We start from the raw sequence: 23,950 nt of genomic DNA on the forward strand, positions 1-23,950 counted from the left end.
AACATGTGTTTTTATGACAGTTCTGCTCCCCTCACGGATAGGAAACCACAATTCAGAATGCTTTAGTAGCATATTGCCTACTTTCCAACAACCTGTTGATTCACCCTAAGGCCCCAAATTAGGGTTAGGGTTAGCAAACTGAGGCTAGAGTTAGGGTTTGAAAAACTGTGGCATATCCAGACATCAACATGTGTTTTTATAACAGTTCTGCTCCCCACACGGATAGGAAACCACAATTCAGCATGCTTTAGTAGCATATTGCCTTCTTTCCAACAACCTGTTGATTCACCCTAAGGCCCCAAATTAGGGTTAGCAAACTGAGGCTAGGGTTAGGGTTTGAAAAACTGTGGCATATCCAGACATCAGCATGTGTTTTTATAACAGTTCTGCTCCCCACACGGATAGGAAACCACAATTCAGCATGCTTTAGTAGCATATTGCCTACTTTCCAACAACCTGTTGATTCACCCTAAGGCCCCAAATTAGGGTTAGGGTTAGCAAACTGAGGCTAGGGTTAGGGTTTGAAAAACTGTGGCATATCCAGACATCAACATGTGTTTTTATAACAGTTCTGCTCCCCACACGGATAGGAAACCACAATTCAGCATGCTTTTGAAGCATATTGCCTACTTTCCAACAACCTGTTGATTCACCCTAAGGCCCCAAATTAGGGTTAGGGTTAGCAAACTGAGGCTAGGGTTAGGGTTTGAAAAACTGTGGCATATCCAGACATCAACATGTGTTTTTATAACAGTTCTGCTCCCCACACGGATAGGAAACCACAATTCAGCATGCTTTAGTAGCATATTGCCTACTTTCCAACAACCTGTTGATTCACCCTAAGGCCCCAAATTAGGGTTAGGGTTAGCAAACTGAGGCTAGGGTTAGGGTTCGAAAAACTGTGGCATATCCAGACATCAACATGTGTTTTTATAACAGTTCTGCTCCCCACACGGATAGGAAACCACAATTCAGCATGCTTTAGTAGCATATTGCCTACTTTCCAACAACCTGTTGATTCACCCTAAGGCCCCAAATTAGGGTTAGGGTTAGCAAACTGAGGCTAGGGTTAGGGTTTGAAAAACTGTGGCATATCCAGACATCAACATGTGTTTTTATAACAGTTCTGCTCCCCACACGGATAGGAAACCACAATTCAGCATGCTTTAGTAGCATATTGCCTACTTTCCAACAACCTGTTGATTCACCCTAAGGCCCCAAATTAGGGTTAGGGTTAGCAAACTGAGGCTAGGGTTAGGGTTTGAAAAACTGTGGCATATCCAGACATCAACATGTGTTTTTATAACAGTTCTGCTCCCCACACGGATAGGAAACCACAATTCAGCATGCTTTAGTAGCATATTGCCTACTTTCCAACAACCTGTTGATTCACCCTAAGGCCCCAAATTAGGGTTAGGGTTAGCAAACTGAGGCTAGGGTTAGGGTTTGAAAAACTGTGGCATATCCAGACTTCAACATATGTTTTTATGACAGTTCTGCTCCCCTCACGGATAGGAAACCACAATTCAGAATGCTTTAGTAGCATATTGCCTACTTTCCAACAACCTGTTGATTCACCCTAAGGCCCCAAATTAGGGTTAGGGTTAGCAAACTGAGGCTAGAGTTAGGGTTTGAAAAACTGTGGCATATCCAGACATCAACATGTGTTTTTATAACAGTTCTGCTCCCCACACGGATAGGAAACCACAATTCAGCATGCTTTAGTAGCATATTGCCTACTTTCCAACAACCTGTTGATTCACCCTAAGGCCCCAAATTAGGGTTAGCAAACTGAGGCTAGGGTTAGGGTTTGAAAAACTGTGGCATATCCAGACATCAGCATGTGTTTTTATAACAGTTCTGCTCCCCACACGGATAGGAAACCACAATTCAGCATGCTTTTGAAGCATATTGCCTACTTTCCAACAACCTGTTGATTCACCCTAAGGCCCCAAATTAGGGTTAGGGTTAGCAAACTGAGGCTAGGGTTAGGGTTTGAAAAACTGTGGCATATCCAGACATCAACATGTGTTTTTATAACAGTTCTGCTCCCCACACGGATAGGAAACCACAATTCAGCATGCTTTAGTAGCATATTGCCTACTTTCCAACAACCTGTTGATTCACCCTAAGGCCCCAAATTAGGGTTAGGGTTAGCAAACTGAGGCTAGGGTTAGGGTTTGAAAAACTGTGGCATATCCAGACATCAACATGTGTTTTTATAACAGTTCTGCTCCCCACACGGATAGGAAACCACAATTCAGCATGCTTTAGTAGCATATTGCCTACTTTCCAACAACCTGTTGATTCACCCTAAGGCCCCAAATTAGGGTTAGGGTTAGCAAACTGAGGCTAGGGTTAGGGTTTGAAAAACTGTGGCATATCCAGACATCAACATGTGTTTTTATAACAGTTCTGCTCCCCACACGGATAGGAAACCACAATTCAGCATGCTTTAGTAGCATATTGCCTACTTTCCAACAACCTGTTGATTCACCCTAAGGCCCCAAATTAGGGTTAGCAAACTGAGGCTAGGGTTAGGGTTTGAAAAACTGTGGCATATCCAGACATCAACATGTGTTTTTATAACAGTTCTGCTCCCCACACGGATAGGAAACCACAATTCAGCATGCTTTTGAAGCATATTGCCTACTTTCCAACACCCTGTTGATTCACCCTAAGGCCCCAAATTAGGGTTAGGGTTAGCAAACTGAGGCTAGGGTTAGGGTTTGAAAAACTGTGGCATATCCAGACATCAACATGTGTTTTTATAACAGTTCTGCTCCCCACACGGATAGGAAACCACAATTCAGCATGCTTTAGTAGCATATTGCCTACTTTCCAACAACCTGTTGATTCACCCTAAGGCCCCAAATTAGGGTTAGCAAACTGAGGCTAGGGTTAGGGTTTGAAAAACTGTGGCATATCCAGACATCAACATGTGTTTTTATAACAGTTCTGCTCCCCACACGGATAGGAAACCACAATTCAGCATGCTTTTGAAGCATATTGCCTACTTTCCAACAACCTGTTGATTCACCCTAAGGCCCCAAATTAGGGTTAGCAAACTGAGGCTAGGGTTAGGGTTTGAAAAACTGTGGCATATCCAGACATCAACATGTGTTTTTATAACAGTTCTGCTCCCCACACGGATAGGAAACCACAATTCAGCATGCTTTTGAAGCATATTGCCTACTTTCCAACAACCTGTTGATTCACCCTAAGGCCCCAAATTAGGGTTAGGGTTAGCAAACTGAGGCTAGGGTTAGGGTTTGAAAAACTGTGGCATATCCAGACATCAACATGTGTTTTTATAACAGTTCTGCTCCCCACACGGATAGGAAACCACAATTCAGCATGCTTTAGTAGCATATTGCCTACTTTCCAACAACCTGTTGATTCACCCTAAGGCCCCAAATTAGGGTTAGCAAACTGAGGCTAGGGTTAGGGTTTGAAAAACTGTGGCATATCCAGACATCAACATGTGTTTTTATAACAGTTCTGCTCCCCACACGGATAGGAAACCACAATTCAGCATGCTTTAGTAGCATATTGCCTACTTTCCAACAACCTGTTGATTCACCCTAAGGCCCCAAATTAGGGTTAGCAAACTGAGGCTAGGGTTAGGGTTTGAAAAACTGTGGCATATCCAGACATCAACATGTGTTTTTATAACAGTTCTGCTCCCCACACGGATAGGAAACCACAATTCAGCATGCTTTTGAAGCATATTGCCTACTTTCCAACAACCTGTTGATTCACCCTAAGGCCCCAAATTAGGGTTAGGGTTAGCAAACTGAGGCTAGGGTTAGGGTTTGAAAAACTGTGGCATATCCAGACATCAACATGTGTTTTTATAACAGTTCTGCTCCCCACACGGATAGGAAACCACAATTCAGCATGCTTTAGTAGCATATTGCCTACTTTCCAACAACCTGTTGATTCACCCTAAGGCCCCAAATTAGGGTTAGGGTTAGCAAACTGAGGCTAGGGTTAGGGTTTGAAAAACTGTGGCATATCCAGACATCAACATGTGTTTTTATAACAGTTCTGCTCCCCACACGGATAGGAAACCACAATTCAGCATGCTTTAGTAGCATATTGCCTACTTTCCAACAACCTGTTGATTCACCCTAAGGCCCCAAATTAGGGTTAGGGTTAGCAAACTGAGGCTAGGGTTAGGGTTTGAAAAACTGTGGCATATCCAGACATCAACATGTGTTTTTATAACAGTTCTGCTCCCCACACGGATAGGAAACCACAATTCAGCATGCTTTAGTAGCATATTGCCTACTTTCCAACAACCTGTTGATTCACCCTAAGGCCCCAAATTAGGGTTAGCAAACTGAGGCTAGGGTTAGGGTTTGAAAAACTGTGGCATATCCAGACATCAACATGTGTTTTTATAACAGTTCTGCTCCCCACACGGATAGGAAACCACAATTCAGCATGCTTTAGTAGCATATTGCCTACTTTCCAACAACCTGTTGATTCACCCTAAGGCCCCAAATTAGGGTTAGGGTTAGCAAACTGAGGCTAGGGTTAGGGTTTGAAAAACTGTGGCATATCCAGACATCAACATGTGTTTTTATAACAGTTCTGCTCCCCACACGGATAGGAAACCACAATTCAGCATGCTTTAGTAGCATATTGCCTACTTTCCAACAACCTGTTGATTCACCCTAAGGCCCCAAATTAGGGTTAGGGTTAGCAAACTGAGGCTAGGGTTAGGGTTTGAAAAACTGTGGCATATCCAGACATCAACATGTGTTTTTATAACAGTTCTGCTCCCCACACGGATAGGAAACCACAATTCAGCATGCTTTAGTAGCATATTGCCTACTTTCCAACAACCTGTTGATTCACCCTAAGGCCCCAAATTAGGGTTAGCAAACTGAGGCTAGGGTTAGGGTTTGAAAAACTGTGGCATATCCAGACATCAACATGTGTTTTTATAACAGTTCTGCTCCCCACACGGATAGGAAACCACAATTCAGCATGCTTTAGTAGCATATTGCCTACTTTCCAACAACCTGTTGATTCACCCTAAGGCCCCAAATTAGGGTTAGCAAACTGAGGCTAGGGTTAGGGTTTGAAAAACTGTGGCATATCCAGACATCAACATGTGTTTTTATAACAGTTCTGCTCCCCACACGGATAGGAAACCACAATTCAGCATGCTTTTGAAGCATATTGCCTACTTTCCAACAACCTGTTGATTCACCCTAAGGCCCCAAATTAGGGTTAGGGTTAGCAAACTGAGGCTAGGGTTAGGGTTTGAAAAACTGTGGCATATCCAGACATCAACATGTGTTTTTATAACAGTTCTGCTCCCCACACGGATAGGAAACCACAATTCAGCATGCTTTAGTAGCATATTGCCTACTTTCCAACAACCTGTTGATTCACCCTAAGGCCCCAAATTAGGGTTAGCAAACTGAGGCTAGGGTTAGGGTTTGAAAAACTGTGGCATATCCAGACATCAACATGTGTTTTTATAACAGTTCTGCTCCCCACACGGATAGGAAACCACAATTCAGCATGCTTTTGAAGCATATTGCCTACTTTCCAACAACCTGTTGATTCACCCTAAGGCCCCAAATTAGGGTTAGGGTTAGCAAACTGAGGCTAGGGTTAGGGTTTGAAAAACTGTGGCATATCCAGACATCAACATGTGTTTTTATAACAGTTCTGCTCCCCACACGGATAGGAAACCACAATTCAGCATGCTTTAGTAGCATATTGCCTACTTTCCAACAACCTGTTGATTCACCCTAAGGCCCCAAATTAGGGTTAGGGTTAGCAAACTGAGGCTAGGGTTAGGGTTTGAAAAACTGTGGCATATCCAGACATCAACATGTGTTTTTATAACAGTTCTGCTCCCCACACGGATAGGAAACCACAATTCAGCATGCTTTAGTAGCATATTGCCTACTTTCCAACAACCTGTTGATTCACCCTAAGGCCCCAAATTAGGGTTAGCAAACTGAGGCTAGGGTTAGGGTTTGAAAAACTGTGGCATATCCAGACATCAACATGTGTTTTTATAACAGTTCTGCTCCCCACACGGATAGGAAACCACAATTCAGCATGCTTTAGTAGCATATTGCCTACTTTCCAACAACCTGTTGATTCACCCTAAGGCCCCAAATTAGGGTTAGCAAACTGAGGCTAGGGTTAGGGTTTGAAAAACTGTGGCATATCCAGACATCAACATGTGTTTTTATAACAGTTCTGCTCCCCACACGGATAGGAAACCACAATTCAGCATGCTTTTGAAGCATATTGCCTACTTTCCAACAACCTGTTGATTCACCCTAAGGCCCCAAATTAGGGTTAGGGTTAGCAAACTGAGGCTAGGGTTAGGGTTTGAAAAACTGTGGCATATCCAGACATCAACATGTGTTTTTATAACAGTTCTGCTCCCCACACGGATAGGAAACCACAATTCAGCATGCTTTAGTAGCATATTGCCTACTTTCCAACAACCTGTTGATTCACCCTAAGGCCCCAAATTAGGGTTAGGGTTAGCAAACTGAGGCTAGGGTTAGGGTTTGAAAAACTGTGGCATATCCAGACATCAACATGTGTTTTTATAACAGTTCTGCTCCCCACACGGATAGGAAACCACAATTCAGCATGCTTTAGTAGCATATTGCCTACTTTCCAACAACCTGTTGATTCACCCTAAGGCCCCAAATTAGGGTTAGGGTTAGCAAACTGAGGCTAGGGTTAGGGTTTGAAAAACTGTGGCATATCCAGACATCAACATGTGTTTTTATAACAGTTCTGCTCCCCACACGGATAGGAAACCACAATTCAGCATGCTTTAGTAGCATATTGCCTACTTTCCAACAACCTGTTGATTCACCCTAAGGCCCCAAATTAGGGTTAGCAAACTGAGGCTAGGGTTAGGGTTTGAAAAACTGTGGCATATCCAGACATCAACATGTGTTTTTATAACAGTTCTGCTCCCCACACGGATAGGAAACCACAATTCAGCATGCTTTAGTAGCATATTGCCTACTTTCCAACAACCTGTTGATTCACCCTAAGGCCCCAAATTAGGGTTAGGGTTAGCAAACTGAGGCTAGGGTTAGGGTTTGAAAAACTGTGGCATATCCAGACATCAACATGTGTTTTTATAACAGTTCTGCTCCCCACACGGATAGGAAACCACAATTCAGCATGCTTTAGTAGCATATTGCCTACTTTCCAACAACCTGTTGATTCACCCTAAGGCCCCAAATTAGGGTTAGGGTTAGCAAACTGAGGCTAGGGTTAGGGTTTGAAAAACTGTGGCATATCCAGACATCAACATGTGTTTTTATAACAGTTCTGCTCCCCACACGGATAGGAAACCACAATTCAGCATGCTTTAGTAGCATATTGCCTACTTTCCAACAACCTGTTGATTCACCCTAAGGCCCCAAATTAGGGTTAGGGTTAGCAAACTGAGGCTAGGGTTAGGGTTTGAAAAACTGTGGCATATCCAGACATCAACATGTGTTTTTATAACAGTTCTGCTCCCCACACGGATAGGAAACCACAATTCAGCATGCTTTAGTAGCATATTGCCTACTTTCCAACAACCTGTTGATTCACCCTAAGGCCCCAAATTAGGGTTAGGGTTAGCAAACTGAGGCTAGGGTTAGGGTTTGAAAAACTGTGGCATATCCAGACATCAACATGTGTTTTTATAACAGTTCTGCTCCCCACACGGATAGGAAACCACAATTCAGCATGCTTTAGTAGCATATTGCCTACTTTCCAACAACCTGTTGATTCACCCTAAGGCCCCAAATTAGGGTTAGGGTTAGCAAACTGAGGCTAGGGTTAGGGTTTGAAAAACTGTGGCATATCCAGACATCAACATGTGTTTTTATAACAGTTCTGCTCCCCACACGGATAGGAAACCACAATTCAGCATGCTTTAGTAGCATATTGCCTACTTTCCAACAACCTGTTGATTCACCCTAAGGCCCCAAATTAGGGTTAGGGTTAGCAAACTGAGGCTAGGGTTAGGGTTCGAAAAACTGTGGCATATCCAGACATCAACATGTGTTTTTATAACAGTTCTGCTCCCCACACGGATAGGAAACCACAATTCAGCATGCTTTAGTAGCATATTGCCTACTTTCCAACAACCTGTTGATTCACCCTAAGGCCCCAAATTAGGGTTAGGGTTAGCAAACTGAGGCTAGGGTTAGGGTTTGAAAAACTGTGGCATATCCAGACATCAACATGTGTTTTTATAACAGTTCTGCTCCCCACACGGATAGGAAACCACAATTCAGCATGCTTTAGTAGCATATTGCCTACTTTCCAACAACCTGTTGATTCACCCTAAGGCCCCAAATTAGGGTTAGGGTTAGCAAACTGAGGCTAGGGTTAGGGTTTGAAAAACTGTGGCATATCCAGACATCAACATGTGTTTTTATAACAGTTCTGCTCCCCACACGGATAGGAAACCACAATTCAGCATGCTTTAGTAACATATTGCCTACTTTCCAACAACCTGTTGATTCACCCTAAGGCCCCAAATTAGGGTTAGGGTTAGCAAACTGAGGCTAGGGTTAGGGTTTGAAAAACTGTGGCATATCCAGACTTCAACATGTGTTTTTATGACAGTTCTGCTCCCCTCACGGATAGGAAACCACAATTCAGAATGCTTTAGTAGCATATTGCCTACTTTCCAACAACCTGTTGATTCACCCTAAGGCCCCAAATTAGGGTTAGGGTTAGCAAACTGAGGCTAGAGTTAGGGTTTGAAAAACTGTGGCATATCCAGACATCAACATGTGTTTTTATAACAGTTCTGCTCCCCACACGGATAGGAAACCACAATTCAGCATGCTTTAGTAGCATATTGCCTACTTTCCAACAACCTGTTGATTCACCCTAAGGCCCCAAATTAGGGTTAGCAAACTGAGGCTAGGGTTAGGGTTTGAAAAACTGTGGCATATCCAGACATCAGCATGTGTTTTTATAACAGTTCTGCTCCCCACACGGATAGGAAACCACAATTCAGCATGCTTTTGAAGCATATTGCCTACTTTCCAACAACCTGTTGATTCACCCTAAGGCCCCAAATTAGGGTTAGGGTTAGCAAACTGAGGCTAGGGTTAGGGTTTGAAAAACTGTGGCATATCCAGACTTCAACATGTGTTTTTATGACAGTTCTGCTCCCCTCACGGATAGGAAACCACAATTCAGAATGCTTTAGTAGCATATTGCCTACTTTCCAACAACCTGTTGATTCACCCTAAGGCCCCAAATTAGGGTTAGGGTTAGCAAACTGAGGCTAGAGTTAGGGTTTGAAAAACTGTGGCATATCCAGACATCAACATGTGTTTTTATAACAGTTCTGCTCCCCACACGGATAGGAAACCACAATTCAGCATGCTTTAGTAGCATATTGCCTACTTTCCAACAACCTGTTGATTCACCCTAAGGCCCCAAATTAGGGTTAGCAAACTGAGGCTAGGGTTAGGGTTTGAAAAACTGTGGCATATCCAGACATCAGCATGTGTTTTTATAACAGTTCTGCTCCCCACACGGATAGGAAACCACAATTCAGCATGCTTTAGTAGCATATTGCCTACTTTCCAACAACCTGTTGATTCACCCTAAGGCCCCAAATTAGGGTTAGGGTTAGCAAACTGAGGCTAGGGTTAGGGTTTGAAAAACTGTGGCATATCCAGACATCAACATGTGTTTTTATAACAGTTCTGCTCCCCACACGGATAGGAAACCACAATTCAGCATGCTTTAGTAGCATATTGCCTACTTTCCAACAACCTGTTGATTCACCCTAAGGCCCCAAATTAGGGTTAGGGTTAGCAAACTGAGGCTAGGGTTAGGGTTTGAAAAACTGTGGCATATCCAGACATCAACATGTGTTTTTATAACAGTTCTGCTCCCCACACGGATAGGAAACCACAATTCAGCATGCTTTAGTAGCATATTGCCTACTTTCCAACAACCTGTTGATTCACCCTAAGGCCCCAAATTAGGGTTAGGGTTAGCAAACTGAGGCTAGGGTTAGGGTTTGAAAAACTGTGGCATATCCAGACATCAACATGTGTTTTTATAACAGTTCTGCTCCCCACACGGATAGGAAACCACAATTCAGCATGCTTTAGTAGCATATTGCCTACTTTCCAACAACCTGTTGATTCACCCTAAGGCCCCAAATTAGGGTTAGGGTTAGCAAACTGAGGCTAGGGTTAGGGTTCGAAAAACTGTGGCATATCCAGACATCAACATGTGTTTTTATAACAGTTCTGCTCCCCACACGGATAGGAAACCACAATTCAGCATGCTTTAGTAGCATATTGCCTACTTTCCAACAACCTGTTGATTCACCCTAAGGCCCCAAATTAGGGTTAGGGTTAGCAAACTGAGGCTAGGGTTAGGGTTTGAAAAACTGTGGCATATCCAGACATCAACATGTGTTTTTATAACAGTTCTGCTCCCCACACGGATAGGAAACCACAATTCAGCATGCTTTAGTAGCATATTGCCTACTTTCCAACAACCTGTTGATTCACCCTAAGGCCCCAAATTAGGGTTAGGGTTAGCAAACTGAGGCTAGGGTTAGGGTTTGAAAAACTGTGGCATATCCAGACATCAACATGTGTTTTTATAACAGTTCTGCTCCCCACACGGATAGGAAACCACAATTCAGCATGCTTTAGTAACATATTGCCTACTTTCCAACAACCTGTTGATTCACCCTAAGGCCCCAAATTAGGGTTAGGGTTAGCAAACTGAGGCTAGGGTTAGGGTTTGAAAAACTGTGGCATATCCAGACTTCAACATGTGTTTTTATGACAGTTCTGCTCCCCTCACGGATAGGAAACCACAATTCAGAATGCTTTAGTAGCATATTGCCTACTTTCCAACAACCTGTTGATTCACCCTAAGGCCCCAAATTAGGGTTAGGGTTAGCAAACTGAGGCTAGAGTTAGGGTTTGAAAAACTGTGGCATATCCAGACATCAACATGTGTTTTTATAACAGTTCTGCTCCCCACACGGATAGGAAACCACAATTCAGCATGCTTTAGTAGCATATTGCCTACTTTCCAACAACCTGTTGATTCACCCTAAGGCCCCAAATTAGGGTTAGCAAACTGAGGCTAGGGTTAGGGTTTGAAAAACTGTGGCATATCCAGACATCAGCATGTGTTTTTATAACAGTTCTGCTCCCCACACGGATAGGAAACCACAATTCAGCATGCTTTTGAAGCATATTGCCTACTTTCCAACAACCTGTTGATTCACCCTAAGGCCCCAAATTAGGGTTAGGGTTAGCAAACTGAGGCTAGGGTTAGGGTTTGAAAAACTGTGGCATATCCAGACATCAACATGTGTTTTTATAACAGTTCTGCTCCCCACACGGATAGGAAACCACAATTCAGCATGCTTTAGTAGCATATTGCCTACTTTCCAACAACCTGTTGATTCACCCTAAGGCCCCAAATTAGGGTTAGGGTTAGCAAACTGAGGCTAGGGTTAGGGTTTGAAAAACTGTGGCATATCCAGACATCAACATGTGTTTTTATAACAGTTCTGCTCCCCACACGGATAGGAAACCACAATTCAGCATGCTTTAGTAGCATATTGCCTACTTTCCAACAACCTGTTGATTCACCCTAAGGCCCCAAATTAGGGTTAGGGTTAGCAAACTGAGGCTTGGGTTAGGTTTTGAAAAACTGTGGCATATCCAGACATCAACATGTGTTTTTATAACAGTTCTGCTCCCCACACGGATAGGAAACCACAATTCAGCATGCTTTAGTAGCATATTGCCTACTTTCCAACAACCTGTTGATTCACCCTAAGGCCCCAAATTAGGGTTAGCAAACTGAGGCTAGGGTTAGGGTTTGAAAAACTGTGGCATATCCAGACATCAACATGTGTTTTTATAACAGTTCTGCTCCCCACACGGATAGGAAACCACAATTCAGCATGCTTTTGAAGCATATTGCCTACTTTCCAACAACCTGTTGATTCACCCTAAGGCCCCAAATTAGGGTTAGGGTTAGCAAACTGAGGCTAGGGTTAGGGTTTGAAAAACTGTGGCATATCCAGACATCAACATGTGTTTTTATAACAGTTCTGCTCCCCACACGGATAGGAAACCACAATTCAGCATGCTTTAGTAGCATATTGCCTACTTTCCAACAACCTGTTGATTCACCCTAAGGCCCCAAATTAGGGTTAGCAAACTGAGGCTAGGGTTAGGGTTTGAAAAACTGTGGCATATCCAGACATCAACATGTGTTTTTATAACAGTTCTGCTCCCCACACGGATAGGAAACCACAATTCAGCATGCATTTGAAGCATATTGCCTACTTTCCAACAACCTGTTGATTCACCCTAAGGCCCCAAATTAGGGTTAGGGTTAGCAAACTGAGGCTAGGGTTAGGGTTTGAAAAACTGTGGCATATCCAGACATCAACATGTGTTTTTATAACAGTTCTGCTCCCCACACGGATAGGAAACCACAATTCAGCATGCTTTAGTAGCATATTGCCTACTTTCCAACAACCTGTTGATTCACCCTAAGGCCCCAAATTAGGGTTAGGGTTAGCAAACTGAGGCTAGGGTTAGGGTTTGAAAAACTGTGGCATATCCAGACATCAACATGTGTTTTTATAACAGTTCTGCTCCCCACACGGATAGGAAACCACAATTCAGCATGCTTTAGTAGCATATTGCCTACTTTCCAACAACCTGTTGATTCACCCTAAGGCCCCAAATTAGGGTTAGGGTTAGCAAACTGAGGCTAGGGTTAGGGTTTGAAAAACTGTGGCATATCCAGACATCAACATGTGTTTTTATAACAGTTCTGCTCCCCACACGGATAGGAAACCACAATTCAGCATGCTTTAGTAGCATATTGCCTACTTTCCAACAACCTGTTGATTCACCCTAAGGCCCCAAATTAGGGTTAGGGTTAGCAAACTGAGGCTAGGGTTAGGGTTTGAAAAACTGTGGCATATCCAGACATCAACATGTGTTTTTATAATAGGTTCTGCTCCCCACACGGATAGGAAACCACAATTCAGCATGCTTTAGTAGCATATTGCCTACTTTCCAACAACCTGTTGATTCACCCTAAGGCCCCAAATTAGGGTTAGCAAACTGAGGCTAGGGTTAGGGTTTGAAAAACTGTGGCATATCCAGACATCAACATGTGTTTTTATAACAGTTCTGCTCCCCACACGGATAGGAAACCACAATTCAGCATGCTTTAGTAGCATATTGCCTACTTTCCAACAACCTGTTGATTCACCCTAAGGCCCCAAATTAGGGTTAGGGTTAGCAAACTGAGGCTAGGGTTAGGGTTTGAAAAACTGTGGCATATCCAGACATCAACATGTGTTTTTATAACAGTTCTGCTCCCCACACGGATAGGAAACCACAATTCAGCATGCTTTAGTAGCATATTGCCTACTTTCCAACAACCTGTTGATTCACCCTAAGGCCCCAAATTAGGGTTAGCAAACTGAGGCTAGGGTTAGGGTTTGAAAAACTGTGGCATATCCAGACATCAACATGTGTTTTTATAACAGTTCTGCTCCCCACACGGATAGGAAACCACAATTCAGCATGCTTTTGAAGCATATTGCCTACTTTCCAACAACCTGTTGATTCACCCTAAGGCCCCAAATTAGGGTTAGCAAACTGAGGCTAGGGTTAGGGTTTGAAAAACTGTGGCATATCCAGACATCAACATGTGTTTTTATAACAGTTCTGCTCCCCACACGGATAGGAAACCACAATTCAGCATGCTTTTGAAGCATATTGCCTACTTTCCAACAACCTGTTGATTCACCCTAAGGCCCCAAATTAGGGTTAGGGTTAGCAAACTGAGGCTAGGGTTAGGGTTTGAAAAACTGTGGCATATCCAGACATCAACATGTGTTTTTATAACAGTTCTGCTCCCCACACGGATAGGAAACCACAATTCAGCATGCTTTAGTAGCATATTGCCTACTTTCCAACAACCTGTTGATTCACCCTAAGGCCCCAAATTAGGGTTAGCAAACTGAGGCTAGGGTTAGGGTTTGAAAAACTGTGGCATATCCAGACATCAACATGTGTTTTTATAACAGTTCTGCTCCCCACACGGATAGGAAACCACAATTCAGCATGCTTTAGTAGCATATTGCCTACTTTCCAACAACCTGTTGATTCACCCTAAGGCCCCAAATTAGGGTTAGGGTTAGCAAACTGAGGCTAGGGTTAGGGTTTGAAAAACTGTGGCATATCCAGACATCAACATGTGTTTTTATAACAGTTCTGCTCCCCACACGGATAGGAAACCACAATTCAGCATGCTTTAGTAGCATATTGCCTACTTTCCAACAACCTGTTGATTCACCCTAAGGCCCCAAATTAGGGTTAGGGTTAGCAAACTGAGGCTAGGGTTAGGGTTTGAAAAACTGTGGCATATCCAGACATCAACATGTGTTTTTATAACAGTTCTGCTCCCCACACGGATAGGAAACCACAATTCAGCATGCTTTAGTAGCATATTGCCTACTTTCCAACAACCTGTTGATTCACCCTAAGGCCCCAAATTAGGGTTAGGGTTAGCAAACTGAGGCTAGGGTTAGGGTTTGAAAAACTGTGGCATATCCAGACATCAACATGTGTTTTTATAACAGTTCTGCTCCCCACACGGATAGGAAACCACAATTCAGCATGCTTTAGTAGCATATTGCCTACTTTCCAACAACCTGTTGATTCACCATAAGGCCCCAAATTAGGGTTAGGGTTAGCAAACTGAGGCTAGGGTTAGGGTTTGAAAAACTGTGGCATATCCAGACATCAACATGTGTTTTTATAACAGTTCTGCTCCCCACACGGATAGGAAACCACAATTCAGCATGCTTTAGTAGCATATTGCCTACTTTCCAACAACCTGTTGATTCACCCTAAGGCCCCAAATTAGGGTTAGGGTTAGCAAACTGAGGCTAGGGTTAGGGTTTGAAAAACTGTGGCATATCCAGACATCAACATGTGTTTTTATAACAGTTCTGCTCCCCACACGGATAGGAAACCACAATTCAGCATGCTTTAGTAGCATATTGCCTACTTTCCAACAACCTGTTGATTCACCCTAAGGCCCCAAATTAGGGTTAGCAAACTGAGGCTAGGGTTAGGGTTTGAAAAACTGTGGCATATCCAGACATCAACATGTGTTTTTATAACAGTTCTGCTCCCCACACGGATAGGAAACCACAATTCAGCATGCTTTAGTAGCATATTGCCTACTTTCCAACAACCTGTTGATTCACCCTAAGGCCCCAAATTAGGGTTAGGGTTAGCAAACTGAGGCTAGGGTTAGGGTTTGAAAAACTGTGGCATATCCAGACATCAACATGTGTTTTTATAACAGTTCTGCTCCCCACACGGATAGGAAACCACAATTCAGCATGCTTTAGTAGCATATTGCCTACTTTCCAACAACCTGTTGATTCACCCTAAGGCCCCAAATTAGGGTTAGCAAACTGAGGCTAGGGTTAGGGTTTGAAAAACTGTGGCATATCCAGACATCAACATGTGTTTTTATAACAGTTCTGCTCCCCACACGGATAGGAAACCACAATTCAGCATGCTTTAGTAGCATATTGCCTACTTTCCAACAACCTGTTGATTCACCCTAAGGCCCCAAATTAGGGTTAGCAAACTGAGGCTAGGGTTAGGGTTTGAAAAACTGTGGCATATCCAGACATCAACATGTGTTTTTATAACAGTTCTGCTCCCCACACGGATAGGAAACCACAATTCAGCATGCTTTTGAAGCATATTGCCTACTTTCCAACAACCTGTTGATTCACCCTAAGGCCCCAAATTAGGGTTAGGGTTAGCAAACTGAGGCTAGGGTTAGGGTTTGAAAAACTGTGGCATATCCAGACATCAACATGTGTTTTTATAACAGTTCTGCTCCCCACACGGATAGGAAACCACAATTCAGCATGCTTTAGTAGCATATTGCCTACTTTCCAACAACCTGTTGATTCACCCTAAGGCCCCAAATTAGGGTTAGGGTTAGCAAACTGAGGCTAGGGTTAGGGTTTGAAAAACTGTGGCATATCCAGACATCAACATGTGTTTTTATAACAGTTCTGCTCCCCACACGGATAGGAAACCACAATTCAGCATGCTTTAGTAGCATATTGCCTACTTTCCAACAACCTGTTGATTCACCCTAAGGCCCCAAATTAGGGTTAGGGTTAGCAAACTGAGGCTAGGGTTAGGGTTTGAAAAACTGTGGCATATCCAGACATCAACATGTGTTTTTATAACAGTTCTGCTCCCCACACGGATAGGAAACCACAATTCAGCATGCTTTAGTAGCATATTGCCTACTTTCCAACAACCTGTTGATTCACCCTAAGGCCCCAAATTAGGGTTAGCAAACTGAGGCTAGGGTTAGGGTTTGAAAAACTGTGGCATATCCAGACATCAACATGTGTTTTTATAACAGTTCTGCTCCCCACACGGATAGGAAACCACAATTCAGCATGCTTTAGTAGCATATTGCCTACTTTCCAACAACCTGTTGATTCACCCTAAGGCCCCAAATTAGGGTTAGGGTTAGCAAACTGAGGCTAGGGTTAGGGTTTGAAAAACTGTGGCATATCCAGACATCAACATGTGTTTTTATAACAGTTCTGCTCCCCACACGGATAGGAAACCACAATTCAGCATGCTTTAGTAGCATATTGCCTACTTTCCAACAACCTGTTGATTCACCCTAAGGCCCCAAATTAGGGTTAGGGTTAGCAAACTGAGGCTAGGGTTAGGGTTTGAAAAACTGTGGCATATCCAGACATCAACATGTGTTTTTATAACAGTTCTGCTCCCCACACGGATAGGAAACCACAATTCAGCATGCTTTAGTAGCATATTGCCTACTTTCCAACAACCTGTTGATTCACCCTAAGGCCCCAAATTAGGGTTAGGGTTAGCAAACTGAGGCTAGGGTTAGGGTTTGAAAAACTGTGGCATATCCAGACATCAACATGTGTTTTTATAACAGTTCTGCTCCCCACACGGATAGGAAACCACAATTCAGCATGCTTTAGTAGCATATTGCCTACTTTCCAACAACCTGTTGATTCACCCTAAGGCCCCAAATTAGGGTTAGGGTTAGCAAACTGAGGCTAGGGTTAGGGTTTGAAAAACTGTGGCATATCCAGACATCAACATGTGTTTTTATAACAGTTCTGCTCCCCACACGGATAGGAAACCACAATTCAGCATGCTTTAGTAGCATATTGCCTACTTTCCAACAACCTGTTGATTCACCCTAAGGCCCCAAATTAGGGTTAGGGTTAGCAAACTGAGGCTAGGGTTAGGGTTTGAAAAACTGTGGCATATCCAGACATCAACATGTGTTTTTATAACAGTTCTGCTCCCCACACGGATAGGAAACCACAATTCAGCATGCTTTAGTAGCATATTGCCTACTTTCCAACAACCTGTTGATTCACCCTAAGGCCCCAAATTAGGGTTAGGGTTAGCAAACTGAGGCTAGGGTTAGGGTTCGAAAAACTGTGGCATATCCAGACATCAACATGTGTTTTTATAACAGTTCTGCTCCCCACACGGATAGGAAACCACAATTCAGCATGCTTTAGTAGCATATTGCCTACTTTCCAACAACCTGTTGATTCACCCTAAGGCCCCAAATTAGGGTTAGGGTTAGCAAACTGAGGCTAGGGTTAGGGTTTGAAAAACTGTGGCATATCCAGACATCAACATGTGTTTTTATAACAGTTCTGCTCCCCACACGGATAGGAAACCACAATTCAGCATGCTTTAGTAGCATATTGCCTACTTTCCAACAACCTGTTGATTCACCCTAAGGCCCCAAATTAGGGTTAGGGTTAGCAAACTGAGGCTAGGGTTAGGGTTTGAAAAACTGTGGCATATCCAGACATCAACATGTGTTTTTATAACAGTTCTGCTCCCCACACGGATAGGAAACCACAATTCAGTATGCTTTAGTAACATATTGCCTACTTTCCAACAACCTGTTGATTCACCCTAAGGCCCCAAATTAGGGTTAGGGTTAGCAAACTGAGGCTAGGGTTAGGGTTTGAAAAACTGTGGCATATCCAGACTTCAACATGTGTTTTTATGACAGTTCTGCTCCCCTCACGGATAGGAAACCACAATTCAGAATGCTTTAGTAGCATATTGCCTACTTTCCAACAACCTGTTGATTCACCCTAAGGCCCCAAATTAGGGTTAGGGTTAGCAAACTGAGGCTAGAGTTAGGGTTTGAAAAACTGTGGCATATCCAGACATCAACATGTGTTTTTATAACAGTTCTGCTCCCCACACGGATAGGAAACCACAATTCAGCATGCTTTAGTAGCATATTGCCTACTTTCCAACAACCTGTTGATTCACCCTAAGGCCCCAAATTAGGGTTAGCAAACTGAGGCTAGGGTTAGGGTTTGAAAAACTGTGGCATATCCAGACATCAGCATGTGTTTTTATAACAGTTCTGCTCCCCACACGGATAGGAAACCACAATTCAGCATGCTTTTGAAGCATATTGCCTACTTTCCAACAACCTGTTGATTCACCCTAAGGCCCCAAATTAGGGTTAGGGTTAGCAAACTGAGGCTAGGGTTAGGGTTTGAAAAACTGTGGCATATCCAGACATCAACATGTGTTTTTATAACAGTTCTGCTCCCCACACGGATAGGAAACCACAATTCAGCATGCTTTAGTAGCATATTGCCTACTTTCCAACAACCTGTTGATTCACCCTAAGGCCCCAAATTAGGGTTAGGGTTAGCAAACTGAGGCTAGGGTTAGGGTTTGAAAAACTGTGGCATATCCAGACATCAACATGTGTTTTTATAACAGTTCTGCTCCCCACACGGATAGGAAACCACAATTCAGCATGCTTTTGAAGCATATTGCCTACTTTCCAACAACCTGTTGATTCACCCTAAGGCCCCAAATTAGGGTTAGGGTTAGCAAACTGAGGCTAGGGTTAGGGTTTGAAAAACTGTGGCATATCCAGACATCAACATGTGTTTTTATAACAGTTCTGCTCCCCACACGGATAGGAAACCACAATTCAGCATGCTTTAGTAGCATATTGCCTACTTTCCAACAACCTGTTGATTCACCCTAAGGCCCCAAATTAGGGTTAGCAAACTGAGGCTAGGGTTAGGGTTTGAAAAACTGTGGCATATCCAGACATCAACATGTGTTTTTATAACAGTTCTGCTCCCCACACGGATAGGAAACCACAATTCAGCATGCATTTGAAGCATATTGCCTACTTTCCAACAACCTGTTGATTCACCCTAAGGCCCCAAATTAGGGTTAGGGTTAGCAAACTGAGGCTAGGGTTAGGGTTTGAAAAACTGTGGCATATCCAGACATCAACATGTGTTTTTATAACAGTTCTGCTCCCCACACGGATAGGAAACCACAATTCAGCATGCTTTAGTAGCATATTGCCTACTTTCCAACAACCTGTTGATTCACCCTAAGGCCCCAAATTAGGGTTAGGGTTAGCAAACTGAGGCTAGGGTTAGGGTTTGAAAAACTGTGGCATATCCAGACATCAACATGTGTTTTTATAACAGTTCTGCTCCCCACACGGATAGGAAACCACAATTCAGCATGCTTTAGTAGCATATTGCCTACTTTCCAACAACCTGTTGATTCACCCTAAGGCCCCAAATTAGGGTTAGGGTTAGCAAACTGAGGCTAGGGTTAGGGTTTGAAAAACTGTGGCATATCCAGACATCAACATGTGTTTTTATAACAGTTCTGCTCCCCACACGGATAGGAAACCACAATTCAGCATGCTTTAGTAGCATATTGCCTACTTTCCAACAACCTGTTGATTCACCCTAAGGCCCCAAATTAGGGTTAGGGTTAGCAAACTGAGGCTAGGGTTAGGGTTTGAAAAACTGTGGCATATCCAGACATCAACATGTGTTTTTATAACAGTTCTGCTCCCCACACGGATAGGAAACCACAATTCAGCATGCTTTAGTAGCATATTGCCTACTTTCCAACAACCTGTTGAATCACCCTAAGGCCCCAAATTAGGGTTAGGGTTAGCAAACTGAGGCTACGGTTAGGGTTTGAAAAACTGTGGCATATCCAGACATCAACATGTGTTTTTATAACAGTTCTGCTCCCCACACGGATAGGAAACCACAATTCAGCATGCTTTAGTAGCATATTGCCTACTTTCCAACAACCTGTTGATTCACCCTAAGGCCCCAAATTAGGGTTAGGGTTAGCAAACTGAGGCTAGGGTTAGGGTTTGAAAAACTGTGGCATATCCAGACATCAACATGTGTTTTTATAACAGTTCTGCTCCCCACACGGATAGGAAACCACAATTCAGCATGCTTTAGTAGCATATTGCCTACTTTCCAACAACCTGTTGATTCACCCTAAGGCCCCAAATTAGGGTTAGGGTTAGCAAACTGAGGCTAGGGTTAGGGTTTGAAAAACTGTGGCATATCCAGACATCAACATGTGTTTTTATAACAGTTCTGCTCCCCACACGGATAGGAAACCACAATTCAGCATGCTTTAGTAGCATATTGCCTACTTTCCAACAACCTGTTGATTCACCCTAAGGCCCCAAATTAGGGTTAGGGTTAGCAAACTGAGGCTAGGGTTAGGGTTTGAAAAACTGTGGCATATCCAGACATCAACATGTGTTTTTATAACAGTTCTGCTCCCCACACGGATAGGAAACCACAATTCAGCATGCTTTAGTAGCATATTGCCTACTTTCCAACAACCTGTTGATTCACCCTAAGGCCCCAAATTAGGGTTAGCAAACTGAGGCTAGGGTTAGGGTTTGAAAAACTGTGGCATATCCAGACATCAACATGTGTTTTTATAACAGTTCTGCTCCCCACACGGATAGGAAACCACAATTCAGCATGCTTTAGTAGCATATTGCCTACTTTCCAACAACCTGTTGATTCACCCTAAGGCCCCAAATTAGGGTTAGCAAACTGAGGCTAGGGTTAGGGTTTGAAAAACTGTGGCATATCCAGACATCAACATGTGTTTTTATAACAGTTCTGCTCCCCACACGGATAGGAAACCACAATTCAGCATGCTTTAGTAGCATATTGCCTACTTTCCAACAACCTGTTGATTCACCCTAAGGCCCCAAATTAGGGTTAGGGTTAGCAAACTGAGGCTAGGGTTAGGGTTTGAAAAACTGTGGCATATCCAGACATCAACATGTGTTTTTATAACAGTTCTGCTCCCCACACGGATAGGAAACCACAATTCAGCATGCTTTAGTAGCATATTGCCTACTTTCCAACAACCTGTTGATTCACCCTGTTACGTGCCGCTGTTTTAACTCCGCCCACGACCATGCCCACGACCTGGCCTGGCTCCACCCCTACCTCCGGACCCCGCCTTCGTTTCCGGCCCGGCCCGACCTCGTCACGTCCGTCCGGAGAGGGATAAAAGCCGGACAGAGAGACACTTCGCTAGCTTAGCTCGTTTCTTGATTATTGTGGTTTGCTTTCTTTGGTTTTGATTACTTGTGTATGACTTTTGATTTCCTTGACTAACGATTCTTTGCCTAGCCCTTTCTGTACTTTCGCCCGGTCTGCTTGATTTTCTGGTTATCGATCTTTTTGCTTGCTTTTGGTTTACGTCTTCGCGCGCCCCTCTCACTTTGACGCTTTACTGTGTGTATGTTTTGTATGATTGTTTGGTGCTTAGGGAGTGACTGCCGGTTTTGTTTGGAAGTTTTTGTGACTGTTTTTGGATAGGGAGTAAGGGTTAACACTTGTTATTTGGTTTTCGCACTTAGTTAAGCTAGATAGGGGTTGTGTTTGGTAAGTGGGTTTTGTTTATTATTTTGGCAATAGTCACTCCTGAGTTTTACGCACCTGGATCATTTGTTCTGTGTCTGTCTTGCGTGAATAAAATATAAAAAACTATAAAAATATCCCCTTTGTCCACGTGTGTTCCCTTGTACACCACACCCTGTGTTCCCCTCGTTCCCCTTTCCCCATTCCCTTCCTCTGTTACACCCTAACCCCTAGACAGGGTCGTAACAGAATTGGGGGCTCGTCCGGGATATTCCTGTCTGGGATATTTTCGTTCCTCTGTGTTGTCCTTCTGTGTACTTTCGGTTTTGCTTGGCGGATTGATTATAGTGGGAATAGTTGGTGTACTTGGGATTGCAGTATGGCTACCTTTGACCTGCTCGAGTTTACCCTGAACCCCACGCAGGAACACTTTGAATCTTGCAGGAAAGCTGACCTAGTAGCCATTGCGGGGTTTTTCAACGTCAGGATTCCGATCTGTGCGTCGAAGCAGGAAATTAAGCGGGTCCTGCACGACGAATTAGTCATGCAAGGTATTCTGCCCGAGCCAGGTGAACTTTCGGGTGTTGCACCTTGCCCACACCGGTCTCCTGCGTCGGCGGAAGCAGAAGGCTCGGTGCCAGGGGTTCGCATGGATCCCGGAAGTCCCGGCTCGTCTAAGGAGGAGATTCTCCTCACAATTCGACTCCGAGAAACCGAACTGGAGATTAAGAAACAGGACTGCCAAGCCCAAATCTTACGCATTAGGGCTTTGGAGTTGGAGGCAGAACGGGATGCTAACATGCAAAGGGCGAGGGCAGGTCCAAAACCGCCTGTTCCTCACCCTCGTAAGGTAAGCTCGCCCCTTGATGCCGACCGCTCCACCGCTCGTGCCGGTGTAGGTTCACTGGACGAGAGTGTGCGTCCTAATGCTCCATCTCCCCCGGTTCCTACTCGATCCCCTGAAAGGGAAACTACTGGCTTTGATGTAAGCCGACACATTGGACTTGTGCCCATTTTTAGGGAAAATGAGGTAGACGCTTACTTCCCCATCTTCGAACGCATTGCGACCACCTTGAATTGGCCCCGGCATCTTTGGTCCTTACTGCTGCAATGCAAACTCGTGGGGAAGGCTCAAGAGGTCTGTTCAGCCCTTGGTCTGGAGCAAAGTCTCGACTATGACATTGTGAAGGCTACAGTGTTGAGAGCATACGAACTAGTGCCTGAAGCCTATCGGCAGAATTTCAGAAAACTATGTAAATCCGCTACGCAAACCCACGGGGAATTCGCTCGAGAAAAGGCAACACTGCTAGATAAATGGTGTACTGCCAGCGGTGTGACTGACTTTAGTCAGCTTAAGGAACTTATGTTATTGGAAGAGTTCAAGAATTGTGTACCCGATCGTGTAGTCGTTTACTTAAACGAACAGAAAGTTACGACTCTTGTTGAAGCTGCCACCTTGGCAGATGAGTTTGTACTGACGCACCGTACTGTGTTTGCCCCTACCCCTTTGCCACGCAAACTGAATGCTAGACCAGTATCGGAAAAGGCTACTCCTGCGACCTCGACTACGGAAACTCGTGCTTGTTACTATTGTCATGAGATTGGTCACCTTATTTCAGTTTGTCCTGCGTTACAACGCAAGAACGCTCGGCTAAATGTGAAAAAGGTTCTTGCAACTGATTGTGTTCCCGTTTCTGATGTTCCGATGTCACCTAACTCTGTTGAACCCTCCTTCCAGCCGTTTGTATTCCCTGGTTTTATTTCTCTGTTGAACTCTGATGTTAAGTGTCCTATTATGATCCTACGGGACACTGGTGCTGCTCAGTCCTTCATTTTGGAATCTGTGTTGCCCTTTGATAACTCGTCTTATGCCGGTTCTGATGTGTTGGTTCAAGGTATTGAACTAGGAACCATGAGAGTGCCTCTCCACCAGGTTTGCTTAGAGACTAATGATTTTTCGGGTGTTGTAAAAGTTGCTGTTCGACCTCGACTCCCTGTTTCGGGTGTATCTTTTATTTTGGGGAATGACATTGCGGGAGGTAAGGTAGTTCCTCTACCTGAGGTAGCGTCAGAACCAGAGAGTGG

The sequence above is a fragment of the Paramormyrops kingsleyae genome, chromosome 12 (genome assembly GCF_048594095.1).
Source record: "Paramormyrops kingsleyae isolate MSU_618 chromosome 12, PKINGS_0.4, whole genome shotgun sequence".
In the NCBI taxonomy this organism is placed as follows: Eukaryota; Metazoa; Chordata; class Actinopteri; order Osteoglossiformes; family Mormyridae; genus Paramormyrops; species Paramormyrops kingsleyae.